Here is a 24,697-nt window from a genome sequence, read left to right on the forward strand (position 1 = left end):
CTTCGCCTTTAGGGCAAAACTGTGACATTTTTTAGCTACCTGCTTTTATTTCTTTTTTGAAACGAAGCAAAACCCTCCTTTTATTTTGGGTGCAGAATAAATGTTGCCGCTGTGCAGGCAGTTAAATTACACATTTTCGTACTGATTTCTGCACTATTCCTCTATTATTCTACATGTGGGGTGCTGTCGCGACCGCTGCATGGCCCGAGTAAATATCACGATTTCTCCGATCATAGTTTTGTTCTTGCCTAGATCATCTGTCTTTCTGTGCGCAAAGTTTACTATCTCTGACTCCGCAACGTGTTTCTTTGTCTTGTTTGACGCATAATACACAGTGACGTTTGCTTAAATACGTAGATTTATTGGAGACTTAGACGTATATTTAAATATCTTGTTGCGAGTTGTTGTGTATACAAGCAGTGAACATTGTTTCCAGCGACTCTTTTTTGCCCTTTAGCGAGTTGTATCTTCGCATTTGTATATTCCATTCTACCTTCGCATTTCTAATGTATATTTTGCAGAACTCCTACCTTTATGTGACTGCCACAGATACGAAGATGAGAGGATTGCCCTTCGGACGGCTTTGGGGCACTTAGACGACAGGCCTTTTACGGAAGAAAAGATCTTTGGCGCGTGGCCTCGTGCGTCTGCTATGTGCAGGGCTACGAAGGCGCTGCTGTGTTTCTTTAAGTGCACAAGCCTGTATGACCGCCTGTGACGAAACTCAGCGATGAACGCTTAATCGTAAATGTGCAACGTGTGAATTGTGAACTTCTCTCTTCCTTCTCTTTCAATCCCTTCTCCCTCTTCCCCAGTGCAGGGTAGCCTACCGGGCTCAGCATGGTTAACCTCCCTGCCTTTCCCTTATGACTTCTCTCTCTCTCTCTCTCTCTCACCTACTTTTTTTTTGTACTCACTGTTGCGAGTACAATCTCGGTGTAATTACAATACACGACCGGTGACAGCTGCTCCTGCGCAATCTATTGCAATGAGGGACAGCGTCATTGAGGTTTTTTCCTGGCCGTTGCATATGTGCAAAAAAAAATGCCACAGTTTCGCCCTAAGGGCGAATCAATGAATGCGATAGCAACACAGCAATGTCATACGAAGTAAGGTGAGCGGCCTTGGTAGCAATATGAATTGTAGTAAACATGAGCTGATTAAGTAAGCAGGTGTGCTGCGGCGTAAGTAGACCGACATGAAGAGAGACTCGATGACCACGAGAAGGCGCGTGTGAAACGGTGGTGTTGATGAGAAGCGCTTACCGTGGGCAGCACGTGCGAAGGAACACACCTGTAGCGCTGCACTGCCGATCCGGGCAGCATTGCATGTGTAGCGTGCGTTGGAAAATGTGGCCCGACTATTACTAACTGAGTGAACAAGCGTGGTGTGAGCGCGCACAAACAAACATGAATAGATCACACTGAATGACTGCAGCCAACGACTGTCAAAACGCTGGCAGCGGGCGAAGGTACGTTCGGTCTATCGCTTCAACGGAAACTGAGCGGCGAAATAAAGGTCAGAGCCGTGTGGAGATAAGAGACGGTGCGGTAGAACGAACGACGAGCGCGGTTGTTGGCAGCGTAGAAGTGCGCCCCCCCCCCCCCCTCCCGCTCCCTCCGGCGCTGGCTTCCCGCTTCCTTGCGTGCGCGTGGGAGAGATAAGAGACTGTGCGGACGAGCGACGAGCGCGGTTGTTGGCAGAGAAGTGCCCCCCCCCCCCCTGCTCCCTCCGGCGCTGGCTTTCCGCTTCCTTGCTTGCGCGTGGGAGATTGAGTGCGTTCGCTCTCCGTGATAGCGCGCGTCCCCGCACGCTTCCGCTGGGGCATACGGCGCGCGGCGAAGATTTTATCTATACGGAACCTCACGGCGACGGCGACGGCGACGACGACGGCGACGCCGACGGCAGAAATCCGGTTGAAGTGTCCATATAATTGCTATCGCAATAAAAAATGTAAAGAAGGTTCTTGAATGACGAAGATTCATCAAAATATTTGTCCTCAACTTATTCATTTCATGGCCCTTACGTTCTTCATATCAGCTGTATACACTGCTTTGCTGGTTTCGAACTGATATAGTTCTAATGACCGTGTGATATTTTCTTTCCTCATTAAATAGACAAAAAAAAACACAAAACAAACGCGGCCGCATTGATATCAGTTATTTCTGCCAGAATTTTTGGGACATGCGAATATATTCTTTTATGAAAAAATACATGTTTTACTTGAGAGTGCGTAGCGTTCAATAATTCGTTTGCAGCATCTAATATACAATGGCATTGGCAATGCAGTTATTATTCATGTATTTGATCCCTCGACAAATTATATAAGCAGGAGGCCGCGCTGCAACCTGAGCCCCCCCCGAACAAAATTTCTGGCTACGCCACTGCTGGCGATGTAGTAATGTATATATATATATATATATATATATATATATATATATTATAGTGCAGAGGAATGCCCGGCGCTGCAGCCACATCGCCAGTCATCCGGGAGGCGCGAGCTTGAGAATGCCTGAGCTGCTCTGGATGAGACACGCTGTGAACGCTGCCTGCTGCTCTATTGTCCTGCGTTGGCATTAAATTCTCATTGAGGTGTTGCGGTTTCCCCCAACCTGAGATTAGGCACCCGAACTCTGCCGTCCGCCGTGCCTGACGACCCCGGCCCGACATCCCCACCGGTTACTCAAATGATCGTATGTGCCAATGCCCAGCGTCAGCGGGATCCTGACATCGTCAGCGGCACCGATGAGAAAGACGTTGAAGATTGCATGGAATGGTATGAACGCGCCAGCAACACTAACAAATGGGACGATACCCTCAAGCTCAACAACGCGATGTTCTAACTATCGGGTGTCGCTGTGATGAGTAGTGCGCGACACAATGCGGTGACTTTTGTGGTGCGCGACACGGTGCGGTGATGCGCGATGGTGATATTTGTGGTGTGCGACAAGGTGTGGTGCATTTCAAACAAGAAGCAGACGACAAGGAGAGCGCGCGCCGCTCTACCGCGCCGCGCCGAAAACGACGACGCCGAAGACCGTCCGGCGCGTGAACACGCGGCGCAAGAAAATAAATCAAAAGAAAAAAAGCCAATCCAATCACAGAGGAACACGGAGCCTCGAGCAGCCAATGAGAAGTCGACGAATCGACCAGAGCAGCAGAAAAAGGAGCCGCGCTGGCAGTGGGAGGAGTTCCAGAAGCGGCACCAGGACAAGGTCGGCCACCGGATCGGGAGTTGAAGACAGCCGTCGGGTTCCGGACCCGAGCCACCAGGACTTCACCCCGCCGGGGCCTCCTGCCAACCCGTTCCTGGGCGCCGCCACTCCATCCATTCGAGAACTGCTGCCCGAGGCCGGCGAGCGTCTGCGCCCGTGGGCAGAACGAGAGCTGTCGGGCTACGGGCCCGAGCTCTACGACCAGCTGCCCGGCCAGGACGCCGCCGCCGTCAACCCGTGCTGCCGAGCCGCCTGTCTTCTCCCACCGAGCCAGAGCTGCCACGCTCTGGTAGCCTGTACGACGTTCCGACAGCGACCTTTTGGTGAGACAAACAACGCTTCTGTCGTCGTCTCCGCTTCGCCGCATCGAGACTCTATAGTGCATACTCACACCCGCAGCCTGCCCGAACTTGCCCGACATCATTAAGCGTTCTAGCCACATGTGTGTTGTATTATGAGTTCTTTTTGAGTGTTTATTTTATGGGGTTTTTTTTTCTCGTTCTAGTTACATTAAACGTTTTGTGTGTGCGTTCCACAAACGGCTTTGTCCTCGATTGGTTTCTGGGAGGCTCCGCCTCAGAGAACCGCCAGAAAACATTAACACAAAAGAACCTGCTCATCACAAATTGGCGTCCGCGCGACAGGACGAAGCCGTTTGTTTGGATTCTGTTGTTAATTCTAACATTTGAAAAACATGGCTAGCACGCGAGAGCTGTTAGCTTTAGCCGAACGCATGGGGCTTGAGGGAGCAGAGCTAAAAGCGTGGTTCGCCGAGCGGCAGGCGCGAGCGCGAGAAGAACGCGCTGCGGAGCGAGAAGCGAAAAGAGAACAGATTGAGTGCGAGGCACGTGTTTTGCAGTTGCGTCTGAGGGTCGCGGAGGCTGAAAGGGCACGCTCACTGAGAGAGATTTGCGAGCTGGAGTTAAATGCAAGCTCTATTGAGCAATCGTTTGACACGGGCTCCAGACTAAGCAGCTCAACATCTTTGACTATTGATTGCCCCGAACACCGTCACGGGTGTTTGTTAGAAAAAGGCACTGAACAAGAGGGCAGCAGAGAAATAGGCAGGAAACGGACCAGTGTAGGTCGCGATATTAACCTCAGGGACGCTGAGGATAGTTCAGGGAGAAGACAGCAGGCAACTACCAGTGAAATCGAGGCACCCATGCGCATCTGTGCTAGAAAAAGCACCTTGGATAAAGAGGCAAAAATGCCGTCAGAAAGCCCGACAGGCTGGGCAATGGTGTGCATGGACTGTGACCTCGAAGAGGACAAAACCAGCAAGGAGGCACGCATGCGAACCAGTGCAACAAAAAGCACATCAAATGAAGAGGCATATAGACCTCTAGAAATCCCGACGGACCGGGCAAAGGTTCGCATTGCCCATGACCTCGAAGAGTGCGAGGCGAGCGAGGAAACGCTCCCCCACTCTTCCGGTGTGCCCCTTGCAATGCTGACAAGTGGCCTCGTCAGGTGCGAGGACCACCCCGATGAATCATCTCAAGAGAAGGTGAGCTTGCCTGACTGCGTCCCTGAAGACCCGATAGGTCTATATGAAATGTACAAGAGTATGGAAGTACTCAGCCAGGAGACTTGTACAGAATCAAAGGAAAAGGCCCGTTACTTTAAATACAAGGCCCATAGCATGTTAGTACTTAGTGACGACGCATGCACGCAAGGTCAGTACAAGAAGGGCCTGCTAGCGGAGGAGGCCTGCAACTTTGTTAAAGAGCACCCTTCGGAGTTCCCTGATACAGGTCCTAGAGAATGTGAAGGGGAGTTATCGACTTTACATCTCCCCATGACAAAGGTCAGCAGATATACTTTGCATTCGTGTAAGGTCGGGGAAGGCTATTCAGGTGACCAGGTCGAGGCTAGCAAAGCAGCAAAGCACCGGTTCCAGATTATTCAGGGGCCCTCACGTATGCATTTCACGGGGTGTAGCAAATTGGCTCCGGTGCTGTCATGTCAAACGCAGAAGAGACGCGCTGTTCGTCTCATATGGGACGGAATAACTTAAGATGCCGATCGAATAGCCGATTGCCATATCAGGATTAGACCTTGGACCGAAACGTATTTGTTGGACAACTTAGTTATCAACTATAAGTGCTCTATTTTTTGTGAGTGTCATGCTTTCTGCACCTCGTGAACATTGTTAGGGACATAGCTTTGACTAAGCGCACAACATTTACATAATAATTTTTTTGCTGTGTATGCTCAGCGAACTTTCCCGGCTGAACAGTGAACGCCCAATGAATGTTGTGTTTTAAACATATGGGTGAATTGTGCCGCGCACTAGCCACAGTTTTTCCTCTGGAAAAAATTTTCCTAAAAAGGGGCTCTTGTGATGAGTAGTGCGCGACACAATGCGGTGACTTTTGTGGTGCGCGACACGGTGCGGTGATGCGCGATGGTGATATTTGTGGTGTGCGACAAGGTGCGGTGCATTTCAAACAAGAAGCAGACGACAAGGAGAGCGCGCGCCGCTCTACCGCGCCGCACTGAAAACGACGACGCCGAAGACCGTCCGGCGCGTGAACACGCGGCGCAAGAAAATAAATCAAAAGAAAAAAAGCCAATCCAATCACAGAGGAACACGGAGCCTCGAGCAGCCAATGAGAAGTGGACGAATCGACCAGAGCAGCAGAAAAAGGAGCCGCGCTGGCAGTGGAAGGAGTTCCAGAAGCGGCACCAGGACAAGGTCGGCCACCGGATCGGGAGTTGAAGACGGCCGTCGGGTTCCGGACCCGAGCCACCAGGACTTCACCCGGCCGGGGCCTCCTGCCAACCCGTTCCTGGGCGCCGCCACTCCATCCATTCGAGAACTGCTGCCCGAGGCCGGCGAGCGTCTGCGCCCGTGGGCAGAACGAGAGCAGTCGGGCTACGGGCCCGAGCTCCACGGCCCGGCCAGGACGCCGCCGCCGTCAACCCCTGCTGCCAAGCCGCCTGCCTTCCCGGGCATCGCCACCCTGCCCGATTGTCAACTGCTGCTGCCCGAGGCCGGTGAGCGTCTGCGCCCGTGGGCAGAACGAGAGCTGTCGGGCTACGGGCCCGAGCTCTACGACCAGCTGCCCGGCCAGGGCGCCGCCGCCGTCAACCCGTGCTGCCGAGCCGCCTGTCTTCTCCCACCGAGCCAGAGCTGCCACGCTCTGGTAGCCTGTACGACGTTCCGACAGCGACCTTTTGGTGAGACAAACAACGCTTCTATCGTCGTCTCCGCTTCGCCGCATCGAGACTCTATAGTGCATACTCACACCCGCAGCCTGCCCGAACTTGCCCGACATCATTAAGCGTTCTAGCCACATGTGTGTTGTATTATGAGTTCTTTTTGAGTGTTTATTTTATGGGGTTTTTTTTCTCGTTCTAGTTACATTAAACGTTTTGTGTGTGCGTTCCACAAACGGCTTTGTCCTCGATTGGTTTCTGGGAGGCTCCGCCTCAGAGAACCGCCAGAAAACATTAACACAAAAGAACCTGCTCATCACAGTCGCCAAGTTGTGGTTAAGAAACCACGAAACCGATCTCCGCACGTGGACTCGATTCAAAACCAGCATCGCAGACGTTTTCGGCTGCCCTGGCGTGCGCTAGCTTCGCGCGGAACAACGCCGACGCAGCCGATCCCAGAAAACTGGGGAAACGTTCACCAGCTACGTAGAGGACATCGCCTACACCTGCCGGCATGTCAACCCGACGATGGCGGAGGGAAAGGTACGTCACATCATGAAAGGCATTTCCGATGATGCCTTTCATATGCTGCTGTCAAAAATCCCTGACAGTGTTTCTCAGTGTATCTTTTCATCTTGTAATCGTTGGTGATGTCGTTGAACCTGGTCATTCTGCCTTCCCATTCCCATACATCGGAGGGCCGTGTCGAGGTGTCTGCGTTAGTCGAAGCTCAGAAAGTGAGTCCTCGAGGTACGTTGTGCGCCGCCGCGTTAGCGTTGCCCTCTCCCGTGGAGTAGGGAGTGTGGGCTGGTATCCATATCCTTTGGACGCATCCGTCTTCCCTGGTTGTCTTGCTATTTCTGAGTATGTTTAGAGTCTCAGGTCAAATCTGGCCGTTCGCGAAGTTGAGCACTGCCGCTTGCATTTCGCTGATTATATACTATGCGTTTATTTGTGCTATGGCTAACGCTACTGCCGTTTTTTCCCATCGTTTCGATGCGTGTTGTGTTTATAGTGAGGCTCGTGGAGCATTGTCTGTTGTGGGTAACTGCTGCTGCGACAAAGCTACATTTGTGCTTGTAACATGCAGCGTCTACAAAGACCGCGTCCTTGTCTCTGCCGTATTTATTCGCCATGTTCTTCGGCCTGCTTATTATCCTGCTCTCGTGGTGTATAGGATGTATATTCTTGGGTAGTGGGAGTACCTTGTGTTTGGACCTTATTTCCTTGGGTATGTCCTGTTTGTCTCCATGTTGTGTCTGATAGCGGATGCTATAGTTTATCTAGGATGTGTCTACCAGCCTTGGTCGTGGAGAAGCGCTGGTATTGTGTATACGTTGCGCTTCGATTAGTTCCTCTAGCATGTTGTGCAGTCCCAGATCTGTTGCCTGGCCTTGTAGGCGTTGCTGGGTCCGTGACGAGGGTTTCCTGTTGCGAGTCGAGCCAAAGATTTTTACCTTTGGTGTAGACGTACTTGTACCCCCACGTGGTATGGGCGGCTTTAAAATCTCCACCTATTATCACCTTCCGGTCACCCACTATGTTGAGCCTGCATTTGAATGGTGTTAAGAATCTGTGCCTCTTGCAATTTGGACTGCTGTACACGTTTAGAATAAATATACTATCATTTGTCTTCCTTGATGGTATAATCTCAATTAGTATGTTGTCTATGTCCGTGACTTGTGTATCATGTTGAACAACCGTTTGGCAACCTCACTAGGGTGGTAAGGGTCTCAGTTTCTCCGACGGCATTGCCTATGGGTTGGTACCCTGATAGTCTGGCGCGACCATTCGTTTCTTGTAGAATTATTACATCTGGCTTGTGTTTGGTTTTTAGGTATTAATACAAGTTCGCCTTTTTATTTGCGTAACTTCACCAATACCATTGCTTGCCATATCGTATGTATTTTTTTTCTTTGCCTGGCCATGATTATGCCGTGATTTTAGAGGCCTTCAGTTCTAGTACCGACGGCCTGAGCAATACGGGTGACTTGGGAGTTGCCTGGATCGTTGCATGGGCTACAGCGTCCATTCTTTCTTCTAACTTCGTTATCCATGCGTTTATATTCTGAAGCTGTTGCTGTATGGGTTGTAGTTGTTGTGCGACTATGCTGACCATGGCCGCCTTCATCAATTCTTCCATCTGGTTCATCTTTTTCTCAAGTATGGGTTCAAGTTGTTCCAGACTTTGCTTTCTTATGCTAGCAGTTTTAGTTTTCTTAGGCTTGTTCCCGTTTCCCTCAGTAATCTCTACAGTCTTGCTTTTAAGTAGAGTGGTATTGTTGTTTTCTTCCATGCTGATTGTCTCGCTCTCCATTGTGTTTCTTGTGTCTGCGCTCTGTTTTTGTTTTTCAGCTTGGTGTTTGCGAATTTCTTTCTTTAATCTCTTATTCTCCTCACCCATTACTACCATGTGTTGTTTTATCGCTGCCATTACTTGTTTTATCTATGCCAGCTGGGCCTCTAATTTGTTATTAGCTACAACTTCCGCATCCGCGCTCTTGTCCGTGACCGCGCTTGCCCAGCTCACCGTTTGTGTTGCCGTGGTGCCTCGAGGACCCCGGGGTTCCTTGGCCTCGGACCAAGGAACCCCTTCACCTCGACCTGGCTCTGCTCCTTGGCCTGCACCTGCTCGACCTGGCTCGGATCCTCGACCTGGATCTGCTACGCCTTTCTATCGAAGGTCTCGAAGGGGTTGCCTGTCGATTCTTCATGATGCTGAGGCCTAGCGGCTCATCTTGCGTCGTGTTGTTTTCTTTCTCTCTTTCTTGTTTAATTCTTTCCCAGCGACGTTTCTTCACCAGGAAGGCGGTCTTGTATCTTATCTTGCATTCTCGATCTGATGTAGGGTGATCCATGCACTTGATCTTGCATTCATGATTTTCGGGAGGGTCCGCCAACCCGCATCTTGGGCAAATCTTGTCGTTGGGGTTACGACACGCGTCCGCTCTATGTCCTAATCGTCCACATTGGTAGCACATGTGCAATTGTTTCTTGTACAGCGTACACCGCAACAAGGCCGCTACGTATCTCACGTAGCATAAGACCTTGTATACAATCGCGTTTGTGGTGTTCCCCATTCACTTGGCGGCGATTGCTGCTGAATTTCTGGGAATTATAAGTTTTCTCACGATTTCTTGCGCGCTGTCTTCCAGTCCTATTCCTCGGATCACTCCTCTGGGTGTATTGTCTAGGCTCCTTCCTAAGCGCTGGCTTCGTATTCCTGTGTACTCGTCCTCATGCGCACGATCTTCTTGTACTTGTCGGCGCGTTCTTCTATGCGAGTACTGATCACTATTATGTTCTGTTGATAGTTAATACATATCGTGTCTTGCTCTTGTGCTTCTTCGGGTAGGCTGGCCGCTTTAACGATACATTGGACAATGTGGGCGCTCGTGTAGTCGCAGACTCTAAAACCCCCTCTTGGTCTTACTGTTATTTTGTAGTCCTCCTTGGGTAGGCATCTTAGAGCTTGAAATAATTTCTTCTAGTGTTTCGAAGTTTGATATGTCAAACATTGCTTTTTGCATTGCGTAAAACTATATAGTTATTAGGTATTTTGAAATACTGTTCCCCAGCTACTGCTCAGTTATTGAGTTCATTCCATTTAAATAAGGACATCGTAGTATTTCGCAACATGCCAATTAAATTTACTTAACTGGTCCCATGTGACAGGTAAGTACTAGAAATATATTTTGTTGCTGTTCCTCTTACATTTATTTACGAGTATGTAGGCTGACTAGAAAAGACAGGAAGAGACAGCGGTGTGGATCAGAGAGCAAACGGCGATAGCCGATATTCTATTTGACATTAAGATGAAAAACTGAAGCTGGGCAGGGCACCCAATGCGTAAGATGGATAATCAGTGGGCCATTCGAGCTGCAGGATGTATACCAAGAGAACTAGGTGGGGTGATGAAGTTACGAAATTCCCAAGCGTAAGTTCGAATCAGCTAACGCAAGACAGGGGTAATTGGAGATCGCATGGAGCGGCCTTCGTCCTGCAGGTGACATAACAATAGGCTGATAATGATGCTGATTCTGATGATGAGGCTGACTAAGTTTAAATTTTCATTGTAAATAAATCTCTGTGCACCTCTCATGGAAAATTTCAAAAGGTAAAAACATTCCGAGCATCGGGAACGAAAAACATCCGTTAACTTCAATAGTCACGCCAAATTGCAACACACCGTGATTTTCTTTAGTAATCGTTCTCAAAGGAACATATCGTCTTGATGTTTTATTGATATTATCAGATACTATTTTATTACGGCATGTTCCGCTGAATTTTGGGGTTACCTCGAATATGCTTGCGGAGCCATATTGATGGTGCCAGTGTTCGATGCGTCTGAGATTCAAGAGGAAAGCAGTTAGAGCAGATGGGTTACTTACTCGCATTTTTGGCTCGTTTATCCGAAGAGCGAGGCTGAAAAACCCCGTAGAAATTGCCGGTTTACCTGGAAACACCTCGTTGTTCGCCTTACCATCGTATGAATTATAACTCCATTTTACAGTGTTTTCTGCTAGGAATGTCTTTGCGAACCATGAATTACTGTAAAAGAACCTGACCATTGCAGTCGTGCTGCAATAGATAATAAAAATGCATTTAAAACAGTGAAACTAAATTGAAGGCGTAGTGGCAACCGTAACAGTGAGCCCCTAATGTTACGTGTGATTGGATCACATCACGTTTAATAAAAAACACTACTTACTTCCATTGCTGTGCTGTCCAAGTAGTCAGTGCTTACCTGACAAAACGCCGGCTTTGTGATTAGTCCATGTTGTATAGAACATGTTGTGACGTTTGCTATTCAGCCGATTACGTGTTTGACATGGTACAAGTAATGCAGAAGGTCATACTAGATGGCCGAAATGATGAAATTGGAAGGATGTGTAACCAAGGGCGCTATAACGTAAAGCTATTCCAAACTTTAACTATTCCAATTTTGTAATCAGCCCACAACGATTGGTCAAAACATTTTCGGGCCACTCCCAACTTCGCCTGTCCGTCACGCTACGTCAAGAAAACAGCGATAGCTCTTTTATAACGTGTACACACTGATTATGCATGACCCTTTGTGGGCGCTATTTTTTCGTTACATTTTCTCGCTTAAAACCTGCAAAACGACACTCAGGATGAGTTAAGAAATTGTTTGACACAATTTTTTATAAATTCTGCCCGACAGTTCTCGTAAGAAAAGTGGTACATATATGTACCACTGTCTTTATTACAGGGTAGGAAAAGTGGTTCACATTTGTACCGCTGTCCTCTGGCGGTATCAATAAAAAAGAAGGTGCAACTGACATAATATTTGCAAATTAATTTTTCTCTTCACTTGCGAAATGGTCAGAAGCATTCAACGCATAAAAAAGACGCGTAAAAAAACTCGCGCACGTTCTTATTTCTTGCTTTTCAGGGCTACTGTCAGGCCACACAGGGTACTGCATGATTGCAAGTAAAGATTCTGGACATAGGATATCATACTGGTACATGTTATAGTGCGCTTGTGGAATTCACTACACATGCGCGCAGGACAAAATGGGCTACAACCCGCAATAGCAAGTGGCCCCTTCGGACACTCTACATGCTTCACCGCATAACAATCCTGTACGACGGCGAAGCTAACTGAGTGCGCTGCAATGTGAAGTTCTCACATGTTCCTTGTCGAGATAACGATAACCCACCGAACCGGGCCCGCGTGATCGGGGGATGTGTAAGCAATCGGGAGTCTCCCGGAGAATTGGGGAGAGTTGGCAAGCATGTAAGCTCAACCTGGGCGACATGATCGGTGCGATAGCCGCCCGGTGAGGCCCAACAAATCAAACCAGAGAAAGGTTCGTTGAAAACGCTGACTAAATAGGCAAACGAAAATGTATGTTTATGGTTGCAAACGAATCACGAGGGTTCACTTAGTTAGCCGGTACAATAAAACAGTTACCAGGCAAGTTTGCGCAGCGTTCTCGAGAGTATCCTTGAGGCCACAACAGCGGGGAGAGAATGTTCAACAAGGCACTTCAAAAAGAGACTCAGTATGCGCGCCACATGACGCAGTGAAAAAAAAAAGACAAGCTTCTAAAATACTTCAGTAGATGGCAGCACTAGTAACAGTGGCGCTAATTCACTGCTGGCTGTGTGGCAGCTAATCCTTCCAGCGTAGAATTTCACTTCTCTTCTGTCGTCGTAATGGGTAAACCAGCGTTTACGAGGGTATGTGCCATTGCTTAAAGTGGTATGAGCCATTCATTGTCTTATGTCACGGACAGATTTAACTTTGAAGAAATTTCATGGAAATCCATCCACAATGAACACGCTCTGTAAAGGCCTCGTCGGGCCTGTAAGGGCCTCTGAACCCCAGGCGAAACGTCATCGAATAGTGGCGGACCCCGAGTTGAGGGAGCGCGATGTTGAGGCCAAACGTCGACGAAGAGCTGCTGACCCTGAGTTGCGGGAACGCGATGATGAGGCCAAATGTCCGCGTCGTCTAGCCCCGCAGGAACTCGTCAACGGTGGTGCACGCCTCCGCAACGCTAGCGCCGACTTCCCCGGTGCAACTGCCAGGCTTCAACGCGAGTTTCTGAACCGGAACTTCGGAGCCAGCTCCAGTGCGTGCGAACGGTTGTGGTTCGAGCACAACGTGGTGCTTGTGAGTGCAATAGGTGAGGCGTAAACTCGTAAAGGCTCATGGGACGCGTCGTCTACTCAACGCTTCCGGTTCAACAGATGGCTGCTCCGGCGCACGATTCTATGTTCGCGCGGCCGGTCACGCCTGCTCTTTGTGCGCTTTTATCACAAGGTATCGCCCACGCTGCAAATTTCTAGTGCCTGTGATGGTCGCTTCGATGACTGACCATGGTATCTGTGCATAGGCAGTCATTTAAAATAATTTTTTGTAGCCGAATCAATCGAACACGTCAATTAGCTACGCGTGCTGTCGCATTTTCGGGCTTTTCTTAAATGACAAGTTGCACTTTCTTGTTCTCAGGTGAATTCTGTTCGTGCCAACGACAACAAGTTTTTCCGTTTTTTTTAACTTATTTTATCTCAATTTCTCTAGGCTTCTGCAAACATGCATGGTTTAGTAGTGGACGTATTATAGGCGGGCAGGCGGTTCCCATCCAAGCCTTTATATGGCACGAATGTCTTGGAACAAAATTAAATACTATGGTTTAACGTGCCAAAACCAGTTCTGATAATGAGGCACGCCGTAGTGGAGAGATCTGGATTATTTTGACCGCCTTAGGTTCTTTAACGTGTACTTCAACGCAAGCTCACGGGCGTTTTTTGCATTTCGCCTGCATCGAAATGCGGCCGTCGTGGCAGGAATTCGATCCCGCGACCTGGTGCTCAGCAGCGCAACGCCTCAGCCACTGAGCCACCGAGGCGGGATGTCTTGGAACACCATTTAAGCGGGCACCTTGCATGGTATAACGACCTCGTTCGATGCAAGGTGAGCTAGGTGCACTGGGAGTATTGAAAAAACGTAGACCGTAATTTTTCTCGCATATTTTGTGGAAGGTGCACGAGACGAGAAAGACAGGCCTAGCTGTCGCAAAGCTGCAATATTTTCCTTATAAAGATGCGTCGAAGCATATTATGACAGACTCAAGCGTGCGGGGAAGTCAACTGCAGTCGGCGAACACGTCTACCACGTTCCATATCTCACAAAATATCGCAAAGCGGCCGAAAACAAGGGGTATTCTTGAGCTTTGATCGCGTTAGATACATTATAAACAAATGTTTTGGTGAAATTGGAGGAGTTACTACGTTGAACCATGGTTAAACTATGTCGACCGCGTGGTTAACGTTTTTTATTACGCATGTTCCAGGAAATATCAGTAACGTGGACAGCAAGTTATTTGAAAAAACAACACACGTGTGATTTATATGTAAACGTCGCAAAACCTAAAAAGGTTCGCTGTAAGGTGATATAAATTCCAAGTATATCGTACCAAGTTGCCTAAGCTTCCATAGTTAGCAGTGATATAAAAGTTTGACAAAAAGAAATGGGTGGAAGGTATTTTTTTTTTCAGGGAAAGTCGAGGTTCTTAAATCTTCGTGCTTGTACATCGCGATTTATCAATGGCTCCGACAGGTGAAAAAATTGGTCTCTAGCACAAATCTGATATTCACGACTGAAATTCTACAATATCACTCATGTCGTTGGCCCGAACAGAATTGACGTGACAAGTACGAGTCGTCATTCAAGATAAGCACGAATTGTGCGAGCGCCCATAGCTTATTCACTGTCCGGTTGATCCGTTAAATTCAAATGGCTGCCCGTGCTCACATTTCGTGGTCAGCCATCGAAGCAATCACGAAAGGCTCGATAAATTAGCAGCGTTTGCGATACTTTGCGATGAAGGCGTAGAGAGAGCAAACGCGACCTGCTCCGCGAAGAGAGAATCGTGCGCCGGAACCGTCGTCTGTTGAACCGGAAGCGCCCAGCAGACGACGCGTCCCATGAGCCTTTACGAGTTTACGCCTCCCCTATTCGTTCGGAGGAAACACACGGGAAGCTTCGCTTACCCCCATTTTGTCGACAGGGGAAGGCTTACTATTTTTTTTTTTTTTGTATACCCGTAAGGGCGCGTGGGAACCCGAGGATCGCAGACGTCACATCGGCATGTAGGATGCCTACAGCCGATTTGGCGCCTACGGTTGAGTAATTATTCGTCAGGACGACGTTTTTAAAAGAAAACGAACGCAATTTCACCTAAATATCTGAGACAAAAAGACAGTTTTGGCCTCCGAAAACTTAATGACCCTTCTGAGTCGGAAATTTCGTGTTAGAAAATCCAAAACACGTGCAGCCTTAACTTTTATGTGGTGAACGTGCCTAGTCCACCTCAAATCACACGCTAAGTAATCTCTTAGATGTGTATAATCCCTGTCCAAGTCCTTGTTTTTCCTCGCAGTGGTGGAACAGACAAGCACTAGGCATCAAAGTGTATCAGTCCGGACTTCTGACAGACGATGATGTGAAATGCTTGCACTCGGAGGCTCCCTCGTGTACGGTACACAAGGATCGGTTAACTTTGGAAGGCATTAAAATGCGTGATTCTCACTGAACACATTTATTTGGCTGCCTCAAAGCGAGGGCGAAGTTTTGCCTTATCACAAATACTTGCAAAACACTGCAAACGAATGATCGCCGTCTGCTTTCCGTGAAACTTGGCTAGCGTAGTATACCCCTCTTTGAAGTACGTGTTTTAACAAGCATGGAGCCGAGTCCTACGCCACTCGCGCCTGTGTGGGTTTCCGTATCACCGTTCTCGTCGAAGTGTGCTAGTACCGGTTGTAGATTGGAAGCATATTTTTAGTTCTTGAGTTATCTTCGACCTTCGGTGTTTCCCACTTGAAATTCACGTCTGCATTTGTCAGAATAGTCAGAGGCGTAGCCATGTGAGTGAAGCCCATGAATAATCGTCTATAGTAGCCTTCCAGTAAGCTAGCTCCGGGAACAACACTCAGGAGTAGTCAGGGTAAACCATGGAGGAACGTTCGAGAGGGGCGTCCGAGCAGACGTGCATTTTTGCCATGTGCCCAAGTTATTCTGGCCACTAGCCCGAGTTCAATAGGTATACCCAGGCGCCGAAGGATTTGTGCGCGCCTGTTAAACACAATTACACGGAGGCAAAGTCTTCAAGAGGCCCGTCCAGAAGCTACATCGTCTTGAACTAGATGTCACCACATTTCAGGCTCGGGAAGATGTCGGAGATTCGCAGAGGAGAAAGAAAAATGGATGGTGGGCTGCGGCCTCCTCGGCTGGTGTCAAGAAGTGCCCGCATCTTTATCATCATCATGTTACCCTTTGTGTTCGTTTCTCGCCATTAAAGGCTGTGGTTGGTAACTAGCGTTTTTGTCTTCTCTGGTGGCGCTACCGATAAGTGGACGGCACTGCTCGTCTGCCAACAGTAGGGTTGGAAATGCGAAAGCATGAACGGATGCTTAGGCAGCAGCAGAACGTGGCAACTCCTGCGGCACCTAGTGGATATCACCACATCGCTCACCACACGCAATCATCATATGAACAAATTCCTAAAATAACACAAGGACAACCCAAGCACCCTCTTTCAGAATCTCCGCAACAAACACCTACCCCCCGTATATCGTTGTAAGGCACCTCAATATATTAGCGCACCAAACGACGCTCTGAATGCTCCCATACTAGAAATTGAGTGTGGACACGCACTTGCCGATCTTCGCACCACATCCGCACCAGGCGCGGACCAAATCAATAATAAGCTTCTCCGAAACCTAGACGACAACTCTATTACAGCCCTCACTATGTGTTTTAACCACTGCTTCGATACCAGTACCTTACCAGCCGCATGGAAGGACACCAAGCCCATAAACAAGACCAACCAGCGCCCGATATCTCTCACCTCATGCATAGGTAATGCACTCCAACATGTAATTCTCAAGCGCCTCAACAAATGGTAGGCTTCCGTAAATCAATCTCCAGCCAAGAGCCCATGATTCGCCTAAAGCGCGACATCATTACACCTAACACTACCCTAGACACTCAAGCAATTCTAGGCCTCGACCTTCATGGAGCGTTTAACAATATCAGTCACCTCGCCAGCCTGAGGGAACTCTACGTTATAGGAGTTGGCGAAAAAAATCATAATTACATCGCCACCTTCCTCTCCGACTGCACGGCCACTATTCACATAGTGAAAGTGTAAGTTTGTTTTCTTTTCAACGAAAAGAAGGCGCCAAGAGAAAAGGCAAGTGCCTGTCAAGGCCCTGGTCACCCGTGGAACAGCTGGCATTGTGCACAAGCACTTCACAACAAATCCACACTGAATTTCTCAAGCCAGTAAGAACATGCATGAAATTTGAACAAGCAAAGAATAACTAAATCGCATACACAACTTATCCTATGAGTGGTATAAAGATAATTTTTTACAAACATAAAAGTCACAGTCCAAAAACACAGAAACAAGATCACACAGCTGGCAACAAGTGTGTAAGAGAAAAACATCTCAAAGGTAAAAAATGAACACAAAGTCGATTGACAAAATAAATATCTCATTCCGTTTGTTCCTATAAGTGTTTTTTAATTATCGATGTAATACGTTTTGTGGAAGGTAATATTCAGTTTCAAAGGGAAATCGATTTATTACTGTAGTAATTTGGTAGGTTAGTGTTGGCTTGCCATGTGATTGGAACAAGTTTACGTTTCGTCCGGCAAGCATAACGGCTGCTGGAATTATCTGGACAAGAAAAGAACAATTGATAACGATGGATGTACTTACAGACAAAAATTATATTCTTCCGTTACATTAAGGGTGCCATGTTTCTGAAATATTGGTGAGGTATGTAGATCTACAAGGTCTGCCATGAAACCCCTCAAATGCACGCAAAGCGCGTTTCTGAATTGAAATTATTTTATGGTAATTGCTGGACGTCGTAGTTCCCCAAACAAGAATACAGTATGATAACTTTGAGCACAGGCGTGCGTAATACATGGATATCTTTAACCAGGGGGGGGGGGGGCAACAAATGAGATATATTATGCAAATAACCGACTGTTTTACTTAGATCGGAAATTATATTTGTTGGAGTGAAAATTACAAGAAAGATTCTCATTGAACCAAACACCGAGTAATTTCTGGTTTGAAACTTGCTTTAATTCAGTATGCTCGTAGACAATTTCAAGAGTGATACTTTCTACTGTATTGATAGGATGAAAAATAATGTAGTTTGTCATTGATAAATTATGGCTTAGCCTATTGGTCAATAACCAGTTATGTAGCTTTCTTAAATATGCATTTGCCGTAGCCTCCATTTGGGACAAGGAGTGGGATGAAAAAAAATATATATAAGGCGTTGCGCTGCTCAGCACGAGGTCGCGGGATCGCATCCCGGCCGCGGCGGCCGCATTTCGATGGAGGCGAAATGCAAAAACGCCCGTGTGCTTGCGTTGTTGTGCACGTTAAAAAACCCCAGGTGCTCAAAATTAATCCGGAGCCCTCCACTACGGCGCGCCTCATAATCAGAACTGGTTTTGGCACGTAAGACCCCAGAAAGAAGAAGAAGATGAAAAAATATATTCGTATCGTCAGCGTACATGACCAGATTAAGCGATTCGGATATGTTAGCAATATAATTTATGTATACTAAAGACAATAACGGTCCTAAAATTGATCCTTGAGGAACACCATGCTGAATTTCCAATTTCCACATAGCATCAGAGCATTCTCCCCTTATCACTTAGGGAGTTTCGGCACACCTCAAAGATCAGTGTTATCTCCTCTCCTTTTCAATGTTGCCATACTGCGGCTGGCTAGAGCCCTGAGATCCATCCCGGATTTCAAGTTTTCGCTCTATGCTGACCACATCACCCTCTGGATGACGGAAAGCTCCGGCTGTCACATTCAGGAGACCCTGCTGACTTCCGCCGACAAGGTGGCAACCTGTGTAGTTCTCATGAACCTTGTCTGCTCCCCTGCTAAGTCCACGCTGCTCCTCCTCTCCACCCATCGCTGTTCTGAAATCATATCTGGGATATACAAATAACACTGAACAGGACCGCCGTACCCAAAGTCGACAGGCTCAGGTTGCTTGGATTATATATTCAACGAAATCGGCTGAACAAAAACACCATCAAAACACTTGAGACAACAGTGGACCACACTCTATTGCTTATAGGTAGGATATCCAATAATCATGGCAGACTAAGAGAAGCAGAACGCCTCCGCTAAGTCCAATACTTCGTCCTAGTAAGATTACTTTTGCACTCCCTTAGCTTTACCTTCTCAAAAGAGAAGACAACGAAAACAACACCCGCTCATGAAAACTCTACAAGTTCGCTCTCGGAGTTCCCATCCGGACAAGCACGGAACGTCTCATGTAGACAGGCACCCTTAGCACCCTAAACAAGCTCTTCGAAACCCATCTAACGTCAAAACATACCCGGCTCTCAAACACACAAACGGGAAGATGCATACTCAACCATCTCAATATAATGCCAACCTCTACTACTAAAACCAAACACACTATTCCTCATGAAATACACGTAAATATACACTTTCCACCACTCCCAAAAAACAAGCACCCCGTCCCCCACGAGCAGTGGCGGTGGCAATGTGCAAAGGCTCCTGTGAAACAGTTTTCCAAATCTAAAGAAGTTCTCTACGTCGATGCTGCGGCATACAGTACCTGTCCTTATTTTGCAATCTCTGTTATCAATTCCCAAGGCGAGATAGCTACTGCCGCCTCCATTCCCGCTTCCTCATCTGAGGACTGAGAGGAAGCAATCATAGCTCTGGCCCTTACCATTCCAAATTCTTCAGTCACTGTTCGGCGGCTCTAAAACTGCCGTCTACAACTCTTGGGCGGGTAGAGTGTCCAAACCCGTCCTATCCCTCCTCCTGGCCAACACCCCTCCCCAACAAGATACACCTCTAACATGGACTCCCGCAGACGCGGGCCTTGCCGGAAACTAAGCGGCTGTCGCCAGCGCCCGAACATCTCCGGTCCGGTCGCAGGCATTAGATGAACCAGACTCCGTTGTGGCAACGGCTCCATTCGCCAGCACGGGATCACCTTTTTTCACGACATCTTTAGCCACTCGCTTCGGACGTTTAACCTTCCCTGCATTAATAAACAAATCCCCGCGTAAGCGCGAGATGCTGTGGTGACAGCTGAAGACACCTTTCTCTCTCCTGAACTCCTTCAACTCATTTACCCCTCTCTCCAAGCCTCATATAGCTGTAAATTTTCCTCCAGAGTCAAAGCCAATCTTAATCACATCATGTGGGAGTGCCCTAAGCAACCCCCTCCCCCGCCCCTCCGTAGAATAATATGTTGTGAGGAGCAATGGGAGGCTGCCTTCTGCAGCTCTAGGCCCGACATCCAGGAGGTCATCCTTCGGTGGGCTGAGAGGGTTGCGAAGGACTACCGTGCGTAGACCCAACCCTCTCTATCCCTCTGCCCCTGTCCTTGAAAACAAAAAAAATTACGTTTTCACCACCACCACCAGAGCGAACCACAGTCAAATCATGCGTCTAGGAATAGACCGGACTAAAGTCCCTATATAAGAAAAGTACCGCCATCCTTTGATCAACGCCGCTTCTCTCTCTCCTGTAGCTCTGATTGGATGATGATAGCGTGCGCTTTCTCTTCTTTATATATATATTTTTTTCGCCTCAGAGCCATGTTGATAGTCACTCTGCGCAGCTGCAGTCGCCGGCGGCGGCGAGCGCCCGGCCTGAAAGCTTCAACGTGGACTTTCTGGGGGCGCCATCATCGACTTGCTTTCCGAAGCAAAACGTAAAGAAAAAACCAAGCGCTTTAAGTAGAGATGGCGGAGGAAAGAGTAGATGGCGGTACTTTTTCTATATAGGGACTTTAGACCGGACGCGACCATACTGTCACGTAGTGGTGACATTGAAGAGAACACTCATAAAACTGTGTATGACCAAACTGATTCTTTATTGGGCGAACATGTGCCCACAAAAGAAAGCTACACTCAAAGCACAACGATAGTGGCGAACACAGTCGGCGATCGTCGAAATTTGATCAGCGGCGAAGCGCGTCGACTTTTTTACGTGAGTCATCGAAGGTTCCTGACTATTCCCTGGTGCCCGCGTGTCTGCCAGAAAATTATAGACAATTCGCGTCGCTCATACAATCAGATTACATGAGCGTCGGTGACCACAGATGACGGATAGAAGCATGGATAACGTTCGAGAAGCTTCCAATGCAGGCGAGACCTGCGCCGAGCATTAACTCTTAACATTTGTCAGCCGGTGGAAAGCGGCCGCCGATGAAAGATAAACATGTATACGTGTGTGGTGTGTGAGTGCGCGACACGGTGTAGTCGATTGAGACAACAAGATGCAGACGACAAGGAGTGCGCGCGCCGAGGTGAATTCCGCGTTGGCTGAAAGACTACAACGTCGAAGAGCGGCCGGCACGTGAATGTGTGGCGCAAGAAAAGAAAATAAAAGGAAAAGCATCCAATAACAAGAAAATAAGGAGCTTCAAGCGGCCAATGAGCAAACGACGAATCGGCCAGAGCGGCAGAAAAGAAAGCCGCGCTGCAGAAGAGGGGGAGAGTTCCAGAAACGGCACCGGAAGAAGGTAAGCCACCGCACCGGGGGTTGAACACGGCCGTCGGGTTGCGGACCCGGGCCATCAGGACTTCACCCGGCCGGGGCCTCCTGTAAACTCGTTCCTGGGCGTCACTACTCTGCCCGATCGTCAACTGCTGCCCGAGGCCGGTGAGCGCCTGCGCCCGTGGCAGAACGTGAGCTGTCGGGCTACGGGCCCGAGTTCCACGACCAGCTGCCCGGCCAGAACGCCGCCGCCGTCTGCCCGTATCACCAAGCCGCCTGCCTTCTCCCTCCAAGCCAGAGCTGCCACGCTCTGGTCGCCCGGTTACCGATCCGACACCTCGACCATTGGTGAGACCGACGCCGCATCTCTCCTCGTCTCACATCCGCTTTTCCCCGTCGAGACTGTTGTGCGCCCCCACGCCCGCTTCCTGCCCGAACTTTCCTGTCATTAACGCCATACTAGCCCTAAGTGTATTTGTTGCCGTAATGTCTTTTTGGGGGTTTACTTTATGGTTTTTTATTCTCGTTTGGTTTTATTAAAAATCTGTATGCGTTCTACAACAAACGGCTTTGTCCTCAATTAGGTTCTGGGAGGCTCCGCCTCAGAGAACTGTCTAAACCTTTAAAAGAAAAGAACCTGTCATCACAAATTGGCGTCCACGACAAGACAAAGCCGTTTGTTTGGAATCTGTTGCTAATTCTAACAGTTTAAAGTGATCGCTAGCACGCGAGAAATGTTAGGTTTAGCTGAACGCATGGGGCTAGAAGGAGCAGAGTCAAAGGCATGGTTAGACGAGCGGGAGGCGCGAGCGCGACAAAAACGTGCTGCGGAGCGAAAAGAACGGGCTGCGCAACGAAAGGAAAGGGCTGCAGAACAAGAAGGAAAAAGAGATCAGCTTGAGCGCGAGGCATGTGTGTTGCAGTTGCGTCTCAAGATCGCGGAGGCAGAAAGGGCACGCTCACTGAAGGAGATCCGCGAGCAGGAGTCGTATACAAGCTCTATTGAGCAAGCGATCACGCGGGCTCCAGACTCAGCAGTTAGAAATCTCTGTCTAGTGATCGCCCCGAACACCGTCAGGGTCTCTTGTTAGAAAAACGCACAAAACAAGAAGGCAACAGAGAAGTGTACAAGGAACGGGACAGCCTAGGTGTTGACATTAACCTCAAGGAGGCTGAGGATAGCTCGGGAAGCAGGCAGTTTCTAATGAAATCGAGGCACGCTTGCGCATTTGTGCTAGTAAAAGCACCTTGGATAAAGAGGCACAAATGCCTTCAGAAAGCCCGATGGACTGGGCAACGGTGCGCATGGAGAGTGGCCTCGAAGAGGACAAAACCAGCAAGGAGGTATGCATGCGAACCGGTGCAGAAAAAGCGCAACAAATGCAGATGCACAGAGACCTCTACACGGCCCGATGGACTGGGCAAGGGTTCGCATAGCCAATGACCTCGAAGAGTGCGAGGTGAGCAATGAAACGCTTACCCACTTAGACAACAAGAAGCAGACGACAAGGAGTGCGCCCGCCGAGGTGAATTCCGTGCTGGCTGAAAGACGCCAACGTCGAAGAGCGGCCGGCACGTGAATGCGCGGCGCAAGAAGAGAAAATGAAAGGAAAAGCATCCAATCGCAAGAAAACACGGAACTTCGAGCGGCCAATGAGCAAACGACGAATCGGCCAGAGCGGCAGAAAAGAGAGCCGCCCTGGCAGAAGAGCGGGAGAGTTCCAGAAATGGCACCAGGAGAAGGTGAGCCACCGGACCGGGTCACCTCAAAGTCCCATGAATAGTCCGTCGCGTTCGGCACCCGAGCCACCATGACTTCACCCAGACGTCGTTCACTCCTATAAACCCTTTCCTGGGCGTCACCACTCTGCCCGATCGTCATCTGCTGCCTGAGGCCGGTGAGCGCTTGCGCCCGTGGGCAGAACGTGAGCTGTGGGGCTATGGGCCCGAGTTCCCCGACCAAGCTGCCCGGCCGGAACGCCGCCGCCGTCTGCCCGTGTCACCAAGCCGCCTGCCTACTCCCTCCAAGCCAGAGCTGCCACGCTCTGGGCCGCGATTCTGTAGCGATGCCTTATGACTTATTTTGTAATAGTCTTATCATCCACCGCTCACGGCCGGCTGATCCCGTTGATAACGCGAGCGCACCGTCGCTCTGACCACTGACAAAGCGCAATAAGCGCGAAAAGGCAAAAATTACTTTAAAGGCATCGCTACAAAATGCCGGCCCTGGTCGCCCGGTTAACGATCCGACACCCTTACCATTGGTGAGATCGACGCCGCTTCTTGAACCGTCTCGTCTCCGCTTCTCCGCGTCGAGACTGTTGAGCGCCCACACGCCGCTTCCTGCGCGAACTTTCCTGTTATGAACGCCATACTAGCCATAAGTGTGTTTGTTGTCGTAATGTCTTTTTGAGTGTTTACTTTATAGTTCTTTATTCTCGTTTTGTTTTATTAAAAGCTTGTTTGCGTTCTACAACAAACGGCTTTGTCCTTAATTGGTTTCTCGGTGGCTCCGCCTCAGAGAACCGTGTAAACGATTAAAACAAAAGAACGTGTCATCACAACGTGTCAATAGTCACAGAGATGCACTGCGTGTTTGCGAACGCCGAAACTCTACGGTGGCGTTGCGACGACCGAGGCGACGTGATAGCTGCCCAGGACGCCTGAGTGGACGCAACGCAGAGCCCCATGGAAACGGTATCGTCAGCGTCAAATTTAGTTGTCGGGACCAGCGCTGTCGACTAACATGTAGGTGCTATGTTCTCAGGTTGACGTCGGCAGGGCCCAGGTGATCGTGGCCTAGGTCCTCTAGTAGGGTCGGGTCCTCTCAACCTACTGGAAAGTCATCTACACCCACCACACACAACTCCGTCATCGTCCTTGCTGGTCCCATGAATAGTCCGATGCTTTTTAACCGCAGGCTGGCCTCCTGGATCTGCCTGGAGACCGTTGCCGATGATTCATGAATGGGCACCAGCAAGCTTTAGCCGACCTTCCAAGCCCCGTAGCGTCTTGCTCACCTGCATGCATGCCTCGCGCTTTCTCTTTCTTTCTCCTGCCTTGTCACATATTAATGTGTTTTTTTATCAAAATTTGTTGCCGGGTTAGTTGGTTCATACTAATAAAAGAATACTGGAAAGCGCAGTTTCAATACGGGACAAGAGAAGACACTAACACACGGGACAAGCACAACTAACAACGAAGTTTTATTGTGAACTTTTTGCCTACTTATATACACATCAGAACAAG

This window comes from Dermacentor silvarum, chromosome 8, assembly GCF_013339745.2.
Source record: "Dermacentor silvarum isolate Dsil-2018 chromosome 8, BIME_Dsil_1.4, whole genome shotgun sequence".
NCBI classification, from domain to species: domain Eukaryota; kingdom Metazoa; phylum Arthropoda; class Arachnida; order Ixodida; family Ixodidae; genus Dermacentor; species Dermacentor silvarum.